Raw genomic sequence first — 20422 nt, forward strand, 5'->3', positions numbered from 1 at the left:
TATGGGATAAGTTGTAGTCTGTTACTAACAAGATTCTATAACCAGGAAGAGATTCAATATTTTTACTCAAATCATGATCTTGTGTTTTCTAATGTGCCTATCATAGAGGATGTGAGTGGGGTAGCTAAGTACTATAGCATAAAGTTAGTTAAAGGATTCTTTCAGGCGACATTAACAATTAGTACATCTTATGCACACCACAATAATTTGACATGTTTGCTTACACCTGTAGAGAAAAGCTTTTTAGATCACACGGAAGAGAGAAGAAGGGCATTGAAGGATAAACTAGAGAAAGGATTACAGCAACGGGCCTTTGCTAGTAGTGACGGTTATAGTGCAATTAGAGAACAAGGGAAGTTAGCTTTAGACGCACTACATGTAGGAAAGCTTTGCATATCCAAGACCAAATCATACTATGACAATGTGTTTATGGGAATGAGTGAATGTAAGCGTGTGTTTTTGTTTCAGAGTAAATGGACATTCATGTTAAATGGACAGGATCCAGCAATCCCCGGGATTTATTATATATGTGGACTTAATGCTTATTACCGTCTTCCAAAGGGATAGTATGAGACATGTTATTTGGGGATAGTTTTCCCAAAGATATATCAACTTGACGATTTGAAAAGGTTACCAAAATTGTCTGAATTACATTGTACTAGACATAAGAAAGAGACTGCTGCTGGTGTAGTAGGAGACATATTTGTGACGATAATTTCTTCAGTGGGAGTTATTATGAACTCCATAAAGATTCAAAAGTTGTCTACTATTGAGGATAACATGCTGACAAACTTTTCAGGGGCTATACTCTTGATGGATACTGAACTTGCTGCGGAGGTGGCTATGACTCTTCAAAACAGGCTTGCTTTAGACATTCTTTTAGTGAAAAATGGCAGAGTTTGTAGATTGCTCAATGGGTGTAATTGTTGCGCTTACATACCAGATAATAGTAATGAGATTAGAAGTATGCTTACTAACTTGACTAGGGATAGTACGGACTTGAAGGATTTGAAAGAACCAGGTGTTTGGAAAAAGGTTGGGAAAGGATTTGCTTCAGTGGGAAACTGGATTAGAAACATTTGGCATGGGATATTGTCTAAAATAATACAGGGGATATTGATTGTTATAGATTGCTTATTTGGATAATGGGTGGCATGTCAAATTAGTAAAATAATACAATTTAAGATGGCGAAAAATAATAGGAGGAGGGAAGAAAAACAAAGGGAAAAATTATTCAGGGCAAGATCAAAGAGGAAACCAAGAAGGGAAGAGATTGATATGAGGGAATTTTAGTATGTAAAATTAGTAGGGAAGATTTGTGTGATGACAAGAGTCATCAGAGGAGGGATTGCTGGAGTGTGTCTTTTAAAATTAATATTAACATGAAAAGCTTACAATATATTGTGTAATGAAGCTGCATAAAAAATGTGTTAACGTAGAAATAATGCACACGTTTGAAATGTGCCCACGGGGAGTGGCTACCAATGTATACGAAGACTAATGAAAGTTATTAATGCTGAATTAATTATGTACTAATGTTTTTAATTTGTATTAACGTATCAAAATTGGAGTTATGTATTAGGAGTTTGTTCATTAAGCAGTAGGCCTTAGTTTAGCGAAGGTCTGTGCCTAGCTGCCTGGTCTCATATTAAACTGTCTTTTTCTAACGTGCAATGTGCTATATTCCTGAAGGACATGAAACTGTACTTTCCCAGAAGCTAGAGATGTGTGTAGCTGTAGTAAATTCTTTCTCATGGGACCCTACTTGCTCAAGGAGACATTCCTGCTGAATGCAACAGTGTAATTTGTAACAGGTGCAAGGCTGCCTGGAGTAGGAGAAAACAATGGAACTACTGACTGTAGCGTAAAATGTAACTTTTCTTACCTGACATTCCAACCAATGAAAACGTCAATAACATGGGCCAATCAACGACATGAGAACTGTGGTTTGTGTAAAAACTCTGGTGAAGATTATTGGACAGAGATGGCGATGCAAAATGATTATCCATTGAGGAATTAGGAGTAAATTAGACAGTTTTGATTTAACCACATGACCCGAGGAGAAATCAGGCATTTATTGGACATTCCACTCCAAGCCATTCTTTGCCATTCTACTGAGCCATTTAGGCCATTTCGTTTGAGACTTTGCCGTTTGTTCGCCCTGTTACTCTAAACCACCCTTTACTTATTCCTTACCTGATACTTACTTCTCCTCTATATGAGGGAAGTTCTTGTTCCTTAGCTATGCCATACTGATACTTTGCCCTGTCCTTTCTTTGCTGTTGATGCAAACGACTGATGTCCCGAGGACGAAGACTGACGCTGTTTGCTGATCCGTTGGATGGGTAACTATCTGATGAAAATTGTAATTGTCTCTTTGCCTTTTCTTTCTAGGTACCAACTGCTCTTTGATAGAGGCCATAGTTAGATGTTTTCCAAATTTGTATTTGCTAAATTGTTTTGCATGAAGCCCAACATGCTGATGCTAATAGGAGGTTATTTAAGGTGTTCACTAAAATCTGACGCAAATAGACAAATGACTAAGTTCTTGCTTTGTTGAACCATGCACTACTGAGACTTTGCTGAGTTGCTTCTTAATAATTATGTGTTAATACTGAGTGAATATTCTCTATGCATTGATGAATTGCGTTTCTAATTGCAAATCTGAAGAGTTACTAATGAGATGAATTGCTGATGAGATTAACAGAAATGACTTTAGATTGTAACCAGTAGGGAAATAAATATCCTAACACTTAACTAAATTGGTGTGGTTATTCATGACTGAAAGATCATGGTGTGTTCACTTTATTGACTCTCATTAAAGGTTATTGATTAGCATGCTGATTAGTTATTGCGATTGTTGTTGAGATATTGATCTATTGATTTGTGATGCCAAAAGACATCTCGTACTGGGAAGTCCCTGAACCTGGTCTAAAAGGTTCATCGACCTAGGCGTGTCTCCTTGTAAGTTTACTTATCAAGGCTCTGACGTGCCTTCACTAATAAAAAGTAATGTGGTCGCTTGCTGCGGAGTCATCGTCAACAAAAACTACCAAAATATTACTTCAATGTATTGTAATTACGACTGCCTCAGTTTTATGCATTACGTAAGTAGTCGGACAGCAATTTATTTAGCGCAAAAATATTTCTTGTTGATGCACGTACGTTTTTAAACTGAAGTGTCATAGCTGTAGCGGCAATACTCCCAGTTTAGGTGGTTTTATAAACTAAGTTTTACTTTCTCCTACTTAAAACTTTTTGCAGAACAATGCACATTAAATGGGAAGGCAGTTTTCCTTAATTGTGTACTATTTGCTGCCTAATGTTGACATGTAAGCACACCACCAATAACTGACACCTAGAGACTCGAAAGCGCCATACCAGTACAATATTTGTATGATATTGCACTTTAAATCCACGTACAACTGAATTAAAGCAATCTTAGCTCATTTGAGGGTAGTGTGATAGTACATCACATATGGATAGAACACGTTTGGAAAGTGAAATTTTCACGATTACATTACATTTAACATATAAATTCAAGCTGAAGTAGGGATGGACAACAAGGTCGTATAGAGCAAAGCTGAAGACAACAAGTTACCATAACAATCTGTAAATATATGCTCTTTATTATGTTTAGACAACTATCACCTAATAGAACACATTTTGGCTACCATATTTTGTACTCCTGAAACATGGTGTTTTGAAGACAAGGTGGCCGAGTGGTTAAGGCGATGGGCTACTAATCCATTGTGCTCTGCACGAGTGGGTTCGAGTCTCATCCTCGTCGGTTTATTGTTCCATCTTTAGTTTTTAGTATGTGGTAGGGCTGGGTTAACCCTATTTTATGTGAAAGTTAAATGACATATCCCATGGTATTTCCGGCAGTACAACGGCTCAGTTTGGAAACACCACTCAGTTGAGTACTGTGCTTAGGCATTACTGTAAACAGCGCCAGCCGGGTTCTGCTCATGAATCACAAAATCTTTCCTGAGGCGGAAGGTTGGTAAGCTGAGGGACGTAGATAGTTTGATTCCTTATCCTTAAAGAAAGAGAAGCAGCGCGTGCGGGACGCCAATGTAAGGGTTGTCTTCCTACGAACTCTCAGGACTGGCGCTCCCTGACACCTCCCATAGCCCGGGGCCAATCCTGACCTAATGAATGTATCACGTGCCTGCTGCTGTTGGCGTTGACTTTCCTAGGATCACTTCACAGGCTATACACCCTTATTCTCCAACTCCCCTATACAACAGAACATCTCACTTCAGAAAGCTTACAGAAACAGGTTTGCACAGGGTTGTGTGGCCAAGTGGTCTAAGGCGCTGGATTAAGGCTCCAGTCTCTTTGAAAGTCTGGGTTCGAATCCCACCGCAGCCAGTACTTTTCAACTCACAAACGTATTTTGTCTGCACCAGTGTCTCACTCTCTGCCTTCTGCACCTACGATCCACATAGCGAGAGGTGAGACTATGTTAAGTGGTGACGTATATATATAAGGGTAGCCAGACAGTGGGACCGAGCCTTCTTATTTTAAAAAACCACAACCTAAGGTGACAAGAATTGTATCAGTAAACAAACCAGCTGTCTTGAAGTCTAACTATAGAGGCGACGAGAGGGGTCACTGTGATGCTGAAAGTTCAGTGAGTGTAAACAGTAGAACGCTGTGTGATACGTTTCCTTGCAGTGTTGACAGCTCGCGTTTCTAAAGCAGAGAGCAAACATACAATGGGGAAGAAGAATAAATAAGGAAAGACATATATTATATGCAGACAGTTATTATACTTTGTTTTTCACCTGTAACTCGCTCAACTGTCGGTGAATGCTGCGTTACCCTGCATAGCCAGGTCACCACAGCGGGTGTCCACAGTGTTTGGCCAAGTTACTATAGTTGTGAACTTGTAGATGTGAGGTAGCGTGGCTGAGCAGGCTAAACTGGCTAGATTTAGGCTCCAGTCTCTCTGGAGCCGTGGGCTTGAATCCCAACACTTTAAGTTTACTTGAACCAAATACTTTTGCAAAAAAGGTTCATGTAATAAATATTCATTAGGGTCGTGGTTGTGAGTATGACACTAATGGATAAAAGTGGGACTAACAATGCTACAATTCCTGAGACTACCACTGCACTAACAGCCTGGGAGAGGTTTGAGCTGGATACAAGATACTTGCATGAGGGAACTAACTCGAAAGGGGAACTATCCACTGATGTTTTCTATCGCTTGCTGAGTGAGTATGTTGACACAATGGATGCAAAAGATTGTTTTGTGTGTACACAGATTCCTGTTTCGGTACAAGAGGGGGTTACCTATCATAGACTGTCATTAACATATGGGATACGTTGTAGTCTGTTACTAACAAGATTCTATAACCAGGAAGAGATTCAATATTTTTACTCAAATCATGATCTTGTGTTTTCTAATGTGCTTATCATAGAGGATGTGATTGGGGTAGCTAAGTACTATAGCATAAAGTTAGTTAAAGGATTCTTTCAGGCGACATTAACAATTAGTACATCTTATGCACACCACAATAATTTGACATGTTTGCTTACACCTGTAGAGAAAAGCTTTTTAGATCACACGGAAGAGAGAAGAAGGGCATTGAAGGGTAAACTAGAGAAAGGATTACAGCAACGGGCCTTTGCTAGTAGTGACGGTTATAGTGCAATTAGAGAACAAGGGAAGTTAGCTTTAGACGCACTACATGTAGGAAAGCTTTGCATATCCAAGACCAAATCATACTATGACAATGTGTTTGTGGGAATGAGTGAATGTAAGCGTGTGTTTTTGTTTCAGAGTAAATGGACGTTCATGTTAAATGGACAGGATCCAGCAATCCCCGGGATTTATTATATATGTGGACTTAATGCTTATTACCGTCTTCCAAAGGGATAGTATGGGACATGTTATTTGGGGATAGTTTTCCCAAAGATATATCAACTTGACGATTTGAAAAGGTTACCAAAATTGTCTGAATTACATCGTACTAGACATAAGAAAGAGACTGCTGCTGGTGTAGTAGGAGTCATATTTGGGACGATAATTTCTTCAGTGGGAGTTATTATGAACTCCATAAAGATTCAAAAGTTGTCTACTATTGAGGATAACATGCTGACAAACTTTTCAGGGGCTATACTTCTGATGGATACTGAACTTGCTGCGGAGGGGGCTATGACTCTTCAAAACAGGCTTGCTTAAGACATTCTTTTAGTGAAAAATGGCAGAGTTTGTAGATTGCTCAATGGGTGTAATTGTTGCGCTTACATACCAGATAATAGTAATGAGATTAGAAGTATGCTTACTAACTTGACTAGGGATAGTACGGACTTGAAGGATTTGAAAGAACCAGGTGTTTGGAAAAAGGTTGGGAAAGGATTTGCTTCAGTGGGAAATTGGATTAGTAACATTTGGCATGGGATATTGTCTAAAATAATACAGGGGATATTGATTGTTATAGATTGCTTATTTGGATCATGGGTGGCATGTAAAATTAGTAAAAGAATAAAATTGAAGATGGCGAAAAATAATAGGAGGAGGGAAGAAAAACAAAGGGAAAAATTATTCAGGGCAAGATCAAAGGGGAAACCAAGAAGGGAAGAGATTGATATGACGGAATTTTAGTATATAAAATTAGTAGGGAAGATTTGTGTGATGACAAGAGTCATCAGAGGAGGGATTGCTGGAGTGTGTCTTTTAAAATTAATAATAACATGAAAAGCTTACAATACATTGTGTAATGAAGCTGCATAAAAAATGTGTTAACGTAGAAATAATGCACACGTTTGAAATGTGCCCACGGGGAGTGGCTACCAATGTATACGAAGACTAATGAAAGTTATTAATGCTGAATTAATTATGTACTAATGTTTTTAATTTGTATTAACATATCAAAATTGGAGTTATGTATTAGGAGTTTGTTCATTAAGCAGTAGGCCTTAGTTTAGCGAAGGTCTGTGCCTAGCTTCCTGGTCTCATATTAAACTGTCTTTTTCTAACGTGCAATGTGCTATTTTCCTGAAGGACATGAAACTGTACTTTCCCAGAAGCTAGAGATGTGTGTAGCTGTAGTAAATTCTTTCTCATGGGACCCTACTTGCTCAAGGAGACATTCTTGCTGAATGCAACAGTGTAATTTGTAACAGGTGCAAGGCTGCCAGGAGTAGGAGAAAACAATGGAACTACTGACTGTAGCGTAAAATGTAACTTTTCTTACCTGACATTCCAACCGATGAAAACGTCAATAACATGGGCCAATCAACGACATGAGAACTGTGGTTTGTGTAAAACTCTGGTGAAGATTATTGGACAGAGATGGCGATGCACCAATGATTATCCATTGAGGAATTAGGAGTAAATTAGACAGTTTTGATTTAACCACATGATCCGAGGAGAAATCAGGCATTTATTGGACATTCCACTCCAAGCCATTCTTTGCCATTCTACTGAGCCATTTAGGCCATTTCGTTTGAGACTTTGCCGTTTGTTCGCCCTGTTACTCTAAACCACCCTTTACTTATTCCTTACCTGATACTTACTTCTCCTCTATATGAGGGAAGTTCTTGTTCCTTAGCTATGCCATACTGATACTTTGCCCTGTCCTTTCTTTGCTGATGATGCAAATGACTGATGTCCCGAGAACGAAGACTGACGCTGTTTGCTGATCCGTTGGATGAGTAACTATCTGATGAAAATTGTAATTGTCTGTTTGCCTTTTCTTTCTAGGTACCAACTGCTCTTTGATAGAGGCCATAGTTAGATGTTTTCCAAATTTGTGTTTGCTAAATAGTTTTGCATGAAGCCCAACATCCTGATGCTAATACGAGGTTATTTAAGGTGTTCACTAAAATCTGACGCAAATAGACAAATGACTGAGTTCTTGCTTTGGTGAACCATGCACTACTGAGACTTTGCTAAGTTGCTTCTTAATAATTATGTGTTAATACTGAGTGAATATTCTCTATGCATTGATTAATTGCGTTTCTAATTGCAAATCTGAAGAGTTACTAATGAGATGAATTGCTGATGAGATTAACAGAAATGACTTTGGATTGTAACCAGTAGGGAAATAAATATCCTAACACTTAATTAAATTGGTGTGGTTATTCATGACTGAAAGATCTTGGTGTGTTCACTTTATTGACTCTCATTAAAGGTTATTGATTAGCATGCTCATTAGTTATTGCGATTGTTGTTGAGATATTGATCTATTGATTTGTGATGCCAAAAGACATCTCGTACTGGGAAGTCCCCGAACCTGGTCTAAAAGGTTCATCGACCTAGGATGTCTCCTTGTAAGTTTACTTATCAAGGCTCTGACGCGCCTTCACTAATAAAAAGTAATCTGATCGCTTGCTGCGGAGTCATCGTCAACAAAAACTACCAAAATATTACTTCAATGTATTGTAATTACTACTGCCTCAGTTTTATGCATTACGTGAGTAGTCGGACAGCAATTTATTTAGCGCAAAAATATTTCTTGTTGATGCACGTACGTTTTTAAACTGAAGTGTCATAGCTGTAGCGGCAATACTCCCAGTTTAGGTGGTTTTATAAACTAAGTTTTACTTTCTCCTACTTAAAACTTTTTGCAGAACAATGCACATTACATGGGAAGGCAGTTTTCCTTAATTGTGTACTATTTGCTGCCTAATGTTGACATGTAAGCACACCACCAATAACTGACACCTAGAGACTCGAAAGCGCCATACCAGTACAATATTTGTATGATATTGCACTTTAAATCCACGTACAACTGAATTAAAGCAATCTTAGCTCATTTGAGGGTAGTGTGATAGTACATCACATATGGATAGAACACGTTTGGAAAATGTAATTTTCATGATTACATTACATTTAACATATAAATTCAAGCTGAAGTAGGGATGGACAACAAGGTCGTATAGAGCAAAGCTGAAGACAACAAGTTACCATAACAATCTGTAAATATGTGCTCTTTATTATGTTTAGACAACTATCACCTAATAGAACACTTTTTGGCTACCATATTTTGTACTCCTGAAATATGGTGTTTTGAAGACGAGGTGGCCGAGTGATTAAGGCGTTGGACTGCTAATCCATTGTGCTCTGCACGCGTGGTTTCGAATCCCATTCTCGTCGGTTTGTTGTTCCATCTTTAGTTTTTAGTATGTGGTAGGGCTGGGTTAACCCTATTTTATGTGAAAGTTAAATGACATATCCCATGGTATTTCCGGCAGTACAACGGCTCAGTTTGGAAACACCGCTCAGTTGAGTACTGTGCTTAGGCATTACTGTAAACAGCGCCAGCCGGGTTCTGCTCATGAATCACAAAATCTTTCCTGAGGCGGAGGGTTGGTAAGTTGAGGGACGTAGATAGTTTGATTCCTTATCCTTAAAGAAAGAGAAGCAGCGCGTGCGGGACGCCAATGTAAGGGTTGTCTTCCTACGGACTCTCAGGACTGGCGCTCCCTGACACCTCCCATGGCCCGGGGCCAATCCTGACCTACTGAATGTATCACGTGCCTGCTGCGGTTGGCGTTGACTTTCCTAGGATCACTTCACAGGCTATACACCCTTATTCTCCAACTCCCCTATACAACAGAACATCTCACTTCAGAAAGCTTACAGAAACAGGTTTGCACAGGGTAGTGTGGCCGAGCGGTCTAAGGCGCTGGATTAAGGCTCCAGTCTCTTTGGAGGCGTGGGTTCGAATCCCACCACTGCCAGTATTTTTCAACTCACAAACGTATTTTGTCTGCATCAGTGTCTCACTCTCTGCCTTCTGCACCTACGATCCACATAGCGAGAGGTGAGACTATGTACAGTGGTGACGTATATATATAAGGGTAGCCAGACAGTGGGACCGAGCCTTCTTATTTTAAAAAACCACAACCTAAGGTGACAAGAATTGTATCGGTAAACAAACCAGCTTTCTTGAAGTCTAACTATAGAGGCGACGAGAGGGGTCACTGTGATGCTGAAAGTTCAGTGAGTGTAAACAGTAGAACGCTGTATGATACGTTTCCTTGCAATGATGACAGCTCGCGTTTCTAAAGCAGAGAGCAAACATACAATGGGGAAGAAGAATAAATAAGGAAAGACATATATTATATGCAGACAGTTATAATACTTTGCTTTTCACTTGTAACTCGCTCAACTGTCGGTGAATGCTGCGTTACCCTGCATAGCCAGGTCACCACAGCGGGTGTCCACAGTGTTTGGCCAAGTTACTATAGTTGTGAGCTTGTAGATGTGAGGTAGCGTGGCTGAGCAGGCTAAACTGGCTAGATTTAGGCTCCAGTCTCTCTGGAGCCGTGGGCTTGAATCAAAACACTTCAAGTTTACTTGAACCAAATACTTTTGCAAAATAGGTTGATGTAATAAATATTCATTAGGGTCGTGGTTGTGAGTATGACACTAATGGATAAAAGTGGGACTAACAATGCTACAATTCCTGAGACTACCACTGCACTAACAGCCTGGGAGAGGTTTGAGCTGGATACAAGATACTTGCATGAGGGATCTAACTCGAAAGGAGAACTATCCACTAATGTTTTCTATCGCTTGCTGAGTGAGTGAGTTGACACAATGGATGCAAAAGATTGTTTTGTGTGTACACAGATTCCTGTTTCGGTACAAGAGGGGGTTACCTATCATAGACTGTCATTAACATATGGGATAAGTTGTAGTCTGTTACTAACAAGATTCTATAACCAGGAAGAGATTCAATATTTTTACTCAAATCAGGATCTTGTGTTTTCTAATGTGCCTATCATAGAGGATGTGAGTGGGGTAGCTAAGTACTATAGCATAAAGTTAGTTAAAGGATTCTTTCAGGCGACATTAACAATTAGTACATCTTATGCACACCACAATAATTTGACATGTTTGCTTACACCTGTAGAGAAAAGCTTTTTAGATCACACGGAAGAGAGAAGAAGGGCATTGAAGGATAAACTAGAGAAAGGATTACAGCAACAGGCCTTTGCTAGTAGTGACGGTTATAGTGCAATTAGAGAACAAGGGAAGTTAGCTTTAGACGCACTACATGTAGGAAAGCTTTGCATATCCAAGACCAAATCATACTATGACAATGTGTTTATGGGAATGAGTGAATGTAAGCGTGTGTTTTTGTTTCAGAGTAAATGGACATTCATGTTAAATGGACAGGATCCAGCAATCCCCGGGATTTATTATATATGTGGACTTAATGCTTATTACCGTCTTCCAAAGGGATAGTATGAGACATGTTATTTGGGGATAGTTTTCCCAAAGATATATCAACTTGACGATTTGAAAAGGTTACCAAAATTGTCTGAATTACATTGTACTAGACATAAGAAAGAGACTGCTGCTGGTGTAGTAGGAGACATATTTGTGACGATAATTTCTTCAGTGGGAGTTATTATGAACTCCATAAAGATTCAAAAGTTGTCTACTATTGAGGATAACATGCTGACAAACTTTTCAGGGGCTATACTCTTGATGGATACTGAACTTGCTGCGGAGGTGGCTATGACTCTTCAAAACAGGCTTGCTTTAGACATTCTTTTAGTGAAAAATGGCAGAGTTTGTAGATTGATCAATGGGTGTAATTGTTGCGCTTACATACCAGATAATAGTAATGAGATTAGAAGTATGCTTACTAACTTGACTAGGGATAGTACGGACTTGAAGGATTTGAAAGAACCAGGTGTTTGGAAAAAGGTTGGGAAAGGATTTGCTTCAGTGGGAAACTGGATTAGAAACATTTGGCATGGGATATTGTCTAAAATAATACAGGGGATATTGATTGTTATAGATTGCTTATTTGGATAATGGGTGGCATGTCAAATTAGTAAAATAATACAATTTAAGATGGCGAAAAATAATAGGAGGAGGGAAGAAAAACAAAGGGAAAAATTATTCAGGGCAAGATCAAAGAGGAAACCAAGAAGGGAAGAGATTGATATGAGGGAATTTTAGTATGTAAAATTAGTAGGGAAGATTTGTGTGATGACAAGAGTCATCAGAGGAGGGATTGCTGGAGTGTGTCTTTTAAAATTAATATTAACATGAAAAGCTTACAATATATTGTGTAATGAAGCTGCATAAAAAATGTGTTAACGTAGAAATAATGCACACGTTTGAAATGTGCCCACGGGGAGTGGCTACCAATGTATACGAAGACTAATGAAAGTTATTAATGCTGAATTAATTATGTACTAATGTTTTTAATTTGTATTAACGTATCAAAATTGGAGTTATGTATTAGGAGTTTGTTCATTAAGCAGTAGGCCTTAGTTTAGCGAAGGTCTGTGCCTAGCTGCCTGGTCTCATATTAAACTGTCTTTTTCTAACGTGCAATGTGCTATATTCCTGAAGGACATGAAACTCTACTTTCCCAGAAGCTAGAGATGTGTGTAGCTGTAGTAAATTCTTTCTCATGGGACCCTACTTGCTCAAGGAGACATTCCTGCTGAATGCAACAGTGTAATTTGTAACAGGTGCAAGGCTGCCTGGAGTAGGAGAAAACAATGGAACTACTGACTGTAGCGTAAAATGTAACTTTTCTTACCTGACATTCCAACCAATGAAAACGTCAATAACATGGGCCAATCAACGACATGAGAACTGTGGTTTGTGTAAAAACTCTGGTGAAGATTATTGGACAGAGATGGCGATGCAAAATGATTATCCATTGAGGAATTAGGAGTAAATTAGACAGTTTTGATTTAACCACATGACCCGAGGAGAAATCAGGCATTTATTGGACATTCCACTCCAAGCCATTCTTTGCCATTCTACTGAGCCATTTAGGCCATTTCGTTTGAGACTTTGCCGTTTGTTCGCCCTGTTACTCTAAACCACCCTTTACTTATTCCTTACCTGATACTTACTTCTCCTCTATATGAGGGAAGTTCTTGTTCCTTAGCTATGCCATACTGATACTTTGCCCTGTCCTTTCTTTGCTGTTGATGCAAACGACTGATGTCCCGAGGACGAAGACTGACGCTGTTTGCTGATCCGTTGGATGGGTAACTATCTGATGAAAATTGTAATTGTCTCTTTGCCTTTTCTTTCTAGGTACCAACTGCTCTTTGATAGAGGCCATAGTTAGATGTTTTCCAAATTTGTATTTGCTAAATTGTTTTGCATGAAGCCCAACATGCTGATGCTAATAGGAGGTTATTTAAGGTGTTCACTAAAATCTGACGCAAATAGACAAATGACTAAGTTCTTGCTTTGTTGAACCATGCACTACTGAGACTTTGCTGAGTTGCTTCTTAATAATTATGTGTTAATACTGAGTGAATATTCTCTATGCATTGATGAATTGCGTTTCTAATTGCAAATCTGAAGAGTTACTAATGAGATGAATTGCTGATGAGATTAACAGAAATGACTTTAGATTGTAACCAGTAGGGAAATAAATATCCTAACACTTAACTAAATTGGTGTGGTTATTCATGACTGAAAGATCATGGTGTGTTCACTTTATTGACTCTCATTAAAGGTTATTGATTAGCATGCTGATTAGTTATTGCGATTGTTGTTGAGATATTGATCTATTGATTTGTGATGCCAAAAGACATCTCGTACTGGGAAGTCCCCGAACCAGGTCTAAAAGGTTCATCGACCTAGGCGTGTCTTCTTGTAAGTTTACTTATCAAGGCTCTGACGCGCCTTCACTAATAAAAAGTAATCTGATCGCTTGCTGCGGAGTCATCGTCAACAAAAACTACCAAAATATGACTTCAATGTATTGTAATTACGACTGCCTCAGTTTTATGCATTACGTGAGTAGTCGGACAGCAATTTATTTAGCGCAAAAATATTTCTTGTTGATGCACGTACGTTTTTAAACTGAAGTGTCATAGCTGTAGCGGCAATACTCCCAGTTTAGGTGGTTTTATAAACTAAGTTTTACTTTCTCCTACTTAAAACTTTTTGCAGAACAATGCACATTAAATGGGAAGGCAGTTTTCCTTAATTGTGTACTATTTGCTGCCTAATGTTGACATTTAAGCACACCACCAATAACTGACACCTAGAGACTCGAAAGCGCCATACCAGTACAATATTTGTATGATATTGCACTTTAAATCCACGTACAACTGAATTAAAGCAATCTTAGCTCATTTGAGGGTAGTGTGATAGTACATCACATATGGATAGAACACGTTTGGAAAGTGTAATTTTCATGATTACATTACATTTAACATATAAATTCAAGCTGAAGTAGGGATGGACAACAAGGTCGTATAGAGCAAAGCTGAAGACAACTAGTTACCATAACAATCTGTAAATGTATGCTCTTTATTATGTTTAGACAACTATCACCTAATAGAACACATTTTGGCTAACATATTTTGTACTCCTGAAACATGGTGTTTTGAAGACGAGGTGGCCGAGTGGTTAAGGCGATGGACTGCTAATCCATTGTGCTCTGCACACGTGGGTTCGAATCCCATCCTTGTCGGTTTATTGTTCCGTCTTTAGTTTTTAGTATGTGGTAGGGCTGGGTAAACCCTATTTTATGTGAAAGTTAAATGACATATCCCATGGTATTTCCGGCAGTACAACGGATCAGTTTGGAAACACCGCTCAGTTGAGTACTATGCTTAGGCCTTACTGTAAACAGCGTCAGCCGGGTTCTGCTCATGAATCACAAAATCTTTCCTGAGGCGGAGGGTTGGTAAGTTGAGGGACGTAGATAGTTTGATTCCTTATCCTTAAAGAAAGAGAAGCAGCGCGTGCGGGACGCCAATGTAAGGGTTGTCTTCCTACGGACTCTCAGGACTGGCGCTCCCTGACACCTCCCATGGCCCGGGGCCAATCCTGACCTACTGAATGTATCACGTGCCTGCTGTTGTTGGCGTTGACTTTCCTAGGATCACTTCACAGGCTATACACCCTTATTCTCCAACTCCCCTATACAACAGAACATCTCACTTCAGAAAGCTTACAGAAACAGGTTTGCACAGGGTAGTGTGGTCGAGCGGTCTAAGGTGCTAGATTAAGGCTCCAGTCTCTTTGGAGGCGTGTGTTCGAATCCCACTGCTGCCAGTATTTTTCAACTCACAAACGTATTTTGTCTGCATCAGTGTCTCACTCTCTGCCTTCTGCACCTACGATCCACATAGCGAGAGGTGAGACTATGTAAAGTGGTGACGTATATATATAAGGGTAGCCAGACAGTGGACCGAGCCTTCTTATTTTAAAAAAACACAACCTAAGGTGACAAGAATTGAATCGGTAAACAAACCAGCTGTCTTGAAGTCTAACTATAGAGGCGACGAGAGGGGTCACTGTGATGCTGAAAGTTCAGTGAGTGTAAACAGTAGAACGCTGTGTGATACGTTTCCTTGCAGTGATGACAGCTCGCGTTTCTAAAGCAGAGAGCAAACATACAATGGGGAAGAAGAATAAATACGGAAAGACATATATTATATGCAGACAGTTATTATACTTTGCTTTTCACCTGTAACTCGCTCAACTGTCGGTGAATGCTGCGTTACCCAGCATAGCCAGGTCACCACAGCGGGTGTCCACAGTGTTTGGCCAAGTTACTATAGTTGTGAGCTTGTAGATGTGAGGTAGCGTGGCTGAGCAGGCTAAACTGGCTAGATTTAGGCTCCAGTCTCTCTGGAGCCGTGGGCTTGAATTCCAACACTTTAAGTTTACTTGAACCAAATACTTTTGCAAAAAAGGTTGATGTAATAAATATTCATTAGGGTCGTGGTTGTGAGTATGACACTAATGAATAAAAGTGGGACAAACAATGCTACAATTCCTGAGACTACCACTGCACTAACAGCCTGGGAGAGGTTTGAGCTGCATACAAGATACTTGCATGAGGGAACTAACTCGAAAGGGGAACTATCCACTGATGTTTTCTATTGCTTGCTGAGTGAGTATGTTGACACAATGGATGCAAAAGATTGTTTTGTGTGTACACAGATTCCTGTTTCGGTACAAGAGGGGGTTACCTATCATAGACTGTCATTAACATATGGAATACGTTGTAGTCTGTCACTAACAAGATTCTATAACCAGGAAGAGATTCAATATTTTTACTCAAATCATGATCTTGTGTTTTCTAATGTGCCTATCATAGAGGATGTGAGTGGGGTAGCTAAGTACTATAGCATAAAGTTAGTTAAAGGATTCTTTCAGGCGACATTAACAATTAGTACATCTTATGCACACCACAATAATTTGACATGTTTGCTTACACCTGTAGAGAAAAGCTTTTTAGATCATACGGAAGAGAGAAGAAGGGCATTGAAGGGTAAACTAGAGAAAGGATTACAGCAACGGGCCTTTGCTAGTAGTGACGGTTATAGTGCAATTAGAGAACAAGGGAAGTTAGCTTTAGACGCACTACATGTAGGAAAGCTTTGCATATCCAAGACCAAATCATACTATGACAATGTGTTTGTGGGAATGAGTGAATGTAAGCGTGTGTTTTTGTTTCAGAGTAAATGGACGTTCATGTTAAATGGACAGGATCCAGCAATCCCCGGGATTTATTATATATGTGGACTTAATGCTTATTACCGTCTTCCAAAGGGATAGTATGGGAAATGTTATTTGGGGATAGTTTTCCCAAAGATATATCAACTTGACGATTTGAAAAGGTTACCAAAATTGTCTGAATTACATCGTACTAGACATAAGAAAGAGACTGCTGCTGGTGTAGTAGGAGACATATTTGGGACGATAATTTCTTCAGTGGGAGTTATTATGAACTCCATAAAGATTCAAAAGTTGTCTACTATTGAGGATAACATGCTGACAAACTTTTCAGGGGCTATACTCCTGATGGATACTGAACTTGCTGCGGAGGGGGCTATGACTCTTCAAAACAGGCTTGCTTTAGACATTCTTTTAGTGAAAAATGGCAGAGTTTGTAGATTGCTCAATGGGTGTAATTGTTGCGCTTACATACCAGATAATAGTAATGAGATTAGAAGTATGCTTACTAACTTGACTAGGGATAGTACGGACTTGAAGGATTTGAAAGAACCAGGTGTTTGGAAAAAGGTTGGGAAAGGATTTGCTTCAGTGGGAAAATGGATTAGTAACATTTGGCATGGGATATTGTCTAAAATAATACCGGGGATATTGATTGTTATAGATTGCTTATTTGGATCATGGGTGGCATGTAAAATTAGTAAAAGAATAAAATTGAAGATGGCGAAAAATAATAGGAGGAGGGAATTAAAACAAAGGGAAAAATTATTCAGGGCAAGATCAAAGGGGAAACCAAGAAGGGAAGAGATTGATATGAGGGAATTTTAGTACGTAAAATTAGTAGGGAAGATTTGTGTGATGACAAGAGTCATCAGAGGAGGGATTGCTGGAGTGTGTCTTTTAAAATTAATATTAACTTGAAAAGCTTACAATATATTGTGTAATGAAGCTACATAAAAAATGTGTCAACGTAGAAATAATGCACACGTTTGAAATGTGCCCACGGGGAGTGGCTACCAATGTATACGAAGACTAATGAAAGTTATTAATGCTGAATTAATTATGTACTAATGTTTTTAATTTGTATTAACGTATCAAAATTGGAGTTATGTATTAGGAGTTTGTTCATTAAGCAGTAGGCCTTAGTTTAGCGAAGGTCTGTGCCTAGCTGCCTGGTCTCATATCAAACTGTCTTTTTCTAACGTACAATGTGCTATTTTCCTGAAGGACATGAAACTGTACTTTCCCAGAAGCTAGAGATGTGTGTAGCTGTAGTAAATTCTTTCTCATGGGACCCTACTTGCTCAAGGAGACATTCTTGCTGAATGCAACAGTGTAATTTGTAACAGGTGCAAGGCTGCCTGGAGTAGGAGAAAACAATGGAACTACTGACTGTAGCGTAAAATTTAACTTTTCTTACCTGTCATTCCAACCGATGAAAACGTCAATAACATGGGCCAATCAACGACATGAGAACTGTGGTTTGTGTAAAACTCTGGTGAAGATTATTGGACAGAGATGGCGATGCACCAATGATTATCCATTGAGGAATTAGGAGTAAATTAGACAGCTTTGATTTAACCACATGACCCGAGGAGAAATCAGGCATTTATTGGACATTCCACTCCAAGCCATTCTTTGCCATTCTACTGAGCCATTTAGGCCATTTAGTTTGAGACTTTTCCGTTTGTTCGCCCTGTTACTCTAAACCACCCTTTACTTATTCCTTACCTGATACTTACTTCTCCTCTATATGAGGGAAGTTCTTGTTCCTTAGCTATGCCATACTGATACTTTGCCCTGTCCTTTCTTTGCTGATGAGGCAAACGACTGATGTCCCGAGGACGAAGACTGACGCTGTTTGCTGATCCGTTGGATGGGTAACTATCTGATGAAAATTGTAATTGTCTGTTTGCCTTTTCTTTCTAGGTACCAACTGCTCTTTGATAGAGGCCATAGTTAGATGTTTTCCAAATTTGTGTTTGCTAAATTGTTTTGCATGAAGCCCAACATGCTGATGCTAATACAAGGTTATTTAAGGTGTTCACTAAAATCTGACGCAAATAGACAAATGACTGAGTTCTTGCTTTGTTGAACCATGCACTACTGAGACTTTGCTAAGTTGCTTCTTAATAATTATGTGTTAATACTGAGTGAATATTCTCTATCCATTGATTAATTGCGTTTCTAATTGCAAATCTGAAGAGTTACTAATGAGATGAATTCTTGATGAGATTAACAGAAATGACTTTAGATTGTAACCAGGAGGGAAATAAATATCCTAACACTTAACTAAATTGGTGTGGTTATTCATGACTGAAATATCATGGTGTGTTCACTTTATTGACTCTCATTAAAGGTTATTGATTAGCATGCTGATTAGTTATTGCGATTGTTGTTGAGATATTGATCTATTGATTTGTGATGCCAAAAGACATCTCGTACTGGGAAGTCCCCGAACCTGGTCTAAAAGGTTCATCGACCTAGGCGTGTCTCCTTGTAAGTTTACTTATCAAGGCTCTGACGCGCCTTCACTAATAAAAAGTAATCTGATCGCTTGCTGCGGAGTCATCGTCAACAAAAACTACCAAAATATTACTTCAATGTATTGTAATTACGACTGCCTCAGTTTTATGCATTACGTGAGTAGTTGGACAGCAATTTATTTAGCGCAAAAATATTTCTTGTTGATGCACGTACGTTTTTAAACTGAAGTGTCATAGCTGTAGCGGCAATACTCCCAGTTTAGGTGGTTTTATAAACTAAGTTTTACTTTCTCCTTCTTAAAACTTTTTGCAGAACAATGCACATTAAATGGGAAGGCAGTTTTCCTTAATTGTGTACTATTTGCTGCCTAATGTTGACATGTAAGCACACCACCAATAACTGACACCTAGAGACTCGAAAGCGCCATACCAGTACAATATTTGTATGATATTGCAATTTAAATCCATGTACAACTGAATTAAAGCAATCTTAGCTCATTTGAGGGTAGTGTGATAGTACATCACATACGGATAGAACACGTTTGGAAAGTGTAATTTTCATGATTACATTACATTTAACATATAAATTCAAGCTGAAGTAGGGATGGACAACAAGGTCGTATAGAGCAAAGCTGAAGACAACAAGTTACCATAACAATCTGTAAATATATGCTCTTTATTATATTTAGACAACTATCACCTAATAGAACACATTTTGGCTACCATATTTTGTACTCCTGAAACATGGTGTTTTGAAGATGAGGTGGCCGAGTGGTTAAGGCGATGGACTGCTAATCCATTGTGCTCTGCACGCGTGGGTTCGAATCCCATCCTTGTCCGTTTATTGTTCCGTCCTTAGATTTTAGTATGTGGTAGAGCTGGATTAACCCTATTTTATGTGAAAGTTAAATGACATATCCCATGGTATTTCCGGCAGTACAACGGCTCAGTTTGGAAACACCGCTCAGTTGAGTACTGTGCTTAGGCATTACTGTAAACAGCGCCAGCCGGGTTCTGCTCATGAATCACAAAATCTTTCCTGAGGCGGAGGGTTGGTAAGTTGAGGGACGTAGATAGTTTGATTCCTTATCCTTAAAGAAAGAGAAGCAGTGCGTGCGGGACGCCAATGTAAGGGTTGTCTTCCTACGGACTCTCAGGACTGGCTCTCCCTGACACCTCCCATGGCCCGGGACCAATCCTGACCTACTGAATGTATCACGTGCCTGCTGCTGTTGGCGTTGACTTTCCTAGGATCACTTCACAGGCTATTCACCCTTATTCTCCAACTCCCCTATACAACAGAACATCTCACTTCAGAAAGCTTACAGAAACAGGTTTGCTCAGGGTAGTGTGGCTGAGCGGTCTAAGGCGCTGGATTAAGGCTCCAGTCTCTTTGGAGGCGTGGGTTCGAATCCCACCACTGCCAGTATTTTTCAACTCACAAACGTATTTTGTCTGCATCAGTGTCTCACTCTCTGCCTTCTGCACCTACGATCCACATAGC

General features: G+C 39.3%; 6 non-coding genes across 6 annotated transcripts; all 6 read left to right on the top strand.

The window, feature by feature from the left end:
* Positions 1 to 3708: 3708 nt before the first annotated feature.
* TRNAS-ACU (transfer RNA serine (anticodon ACU)) lies at positions 3709 to 3790 on the top strand. The gene has a single exon. It is a non-coding gene; the product is annotated as a tRNA-Ser (tRNA).
* Positions 3791 to 9030: 5240 nt separating this feature from the next.
* Positions 9031 to 9112, top strand: TRNAS-GCU (transfer RNA serine (anticodon GCU)). Its single transcript has one exon. It is a non-coding gene; the product is annotated as a tRNA-Ser (tRNA).
* Positions 9113 to 9617: 505 nt separating this feature from the next.
* TRNAL-AAG (transfer RNA leucine (anticodon AAG)) lies at positions 9618 to 9699 on the top strand. Its single transcript has one exon. It is a non-coding gene; the product is annotated as a tRNA-Leu (tRNA).
* A 4654-nt stretch (positions 9700 to 14353) lies between these two features.
* Positions 14354 to 14435, top strand: TRNAS-GCU (transfer RNA serine (anticodon GCU)). The gene has a single exon. It is a non-coding gene; the product is annotated as a tRNA-Ser (tRNA).
* Positions 14436 to 19675: 5240 nt separating this feature from the next.
* Positions 19676 to 19757, top strand: TRNAS-GCU (transfer RNA serine (anticodon GCU)). Its single transcript has one exon. It is a non-coding gene; the product is annotated as a tRNA-Ser (tRNA).
* Positions 19758 to 20262: 505 nt separating this feature from the next.
* On the top strand, positions 20263 to 20344 carry TRNAL-AAG (transfer RNA leucine (anticodon AAG)). The gene has a single exon. It is a non-coding gene; the product is annotated as a tRNA-Leu (tRNA).
* Positions 20345 to 20422: the final 78 nt, after the last annotated feature.

The sequence above is a fragment of the Pleurodeles waltl genome, chromosome 12 (genome assembly GCF_031143425.1).
Source record: "Pleurodeles waltl isolate 20211129_DDA chromosome 12, aPleWal1.hap1.20221129, whole genome shotgun sequence".
Classification (NCBI taxonomy): Eukaryota; Metazoa; Chordata; class Amphibia; order Caudata; family Salamandridae; genus Pleurodeles; species Pleurodeles waltl.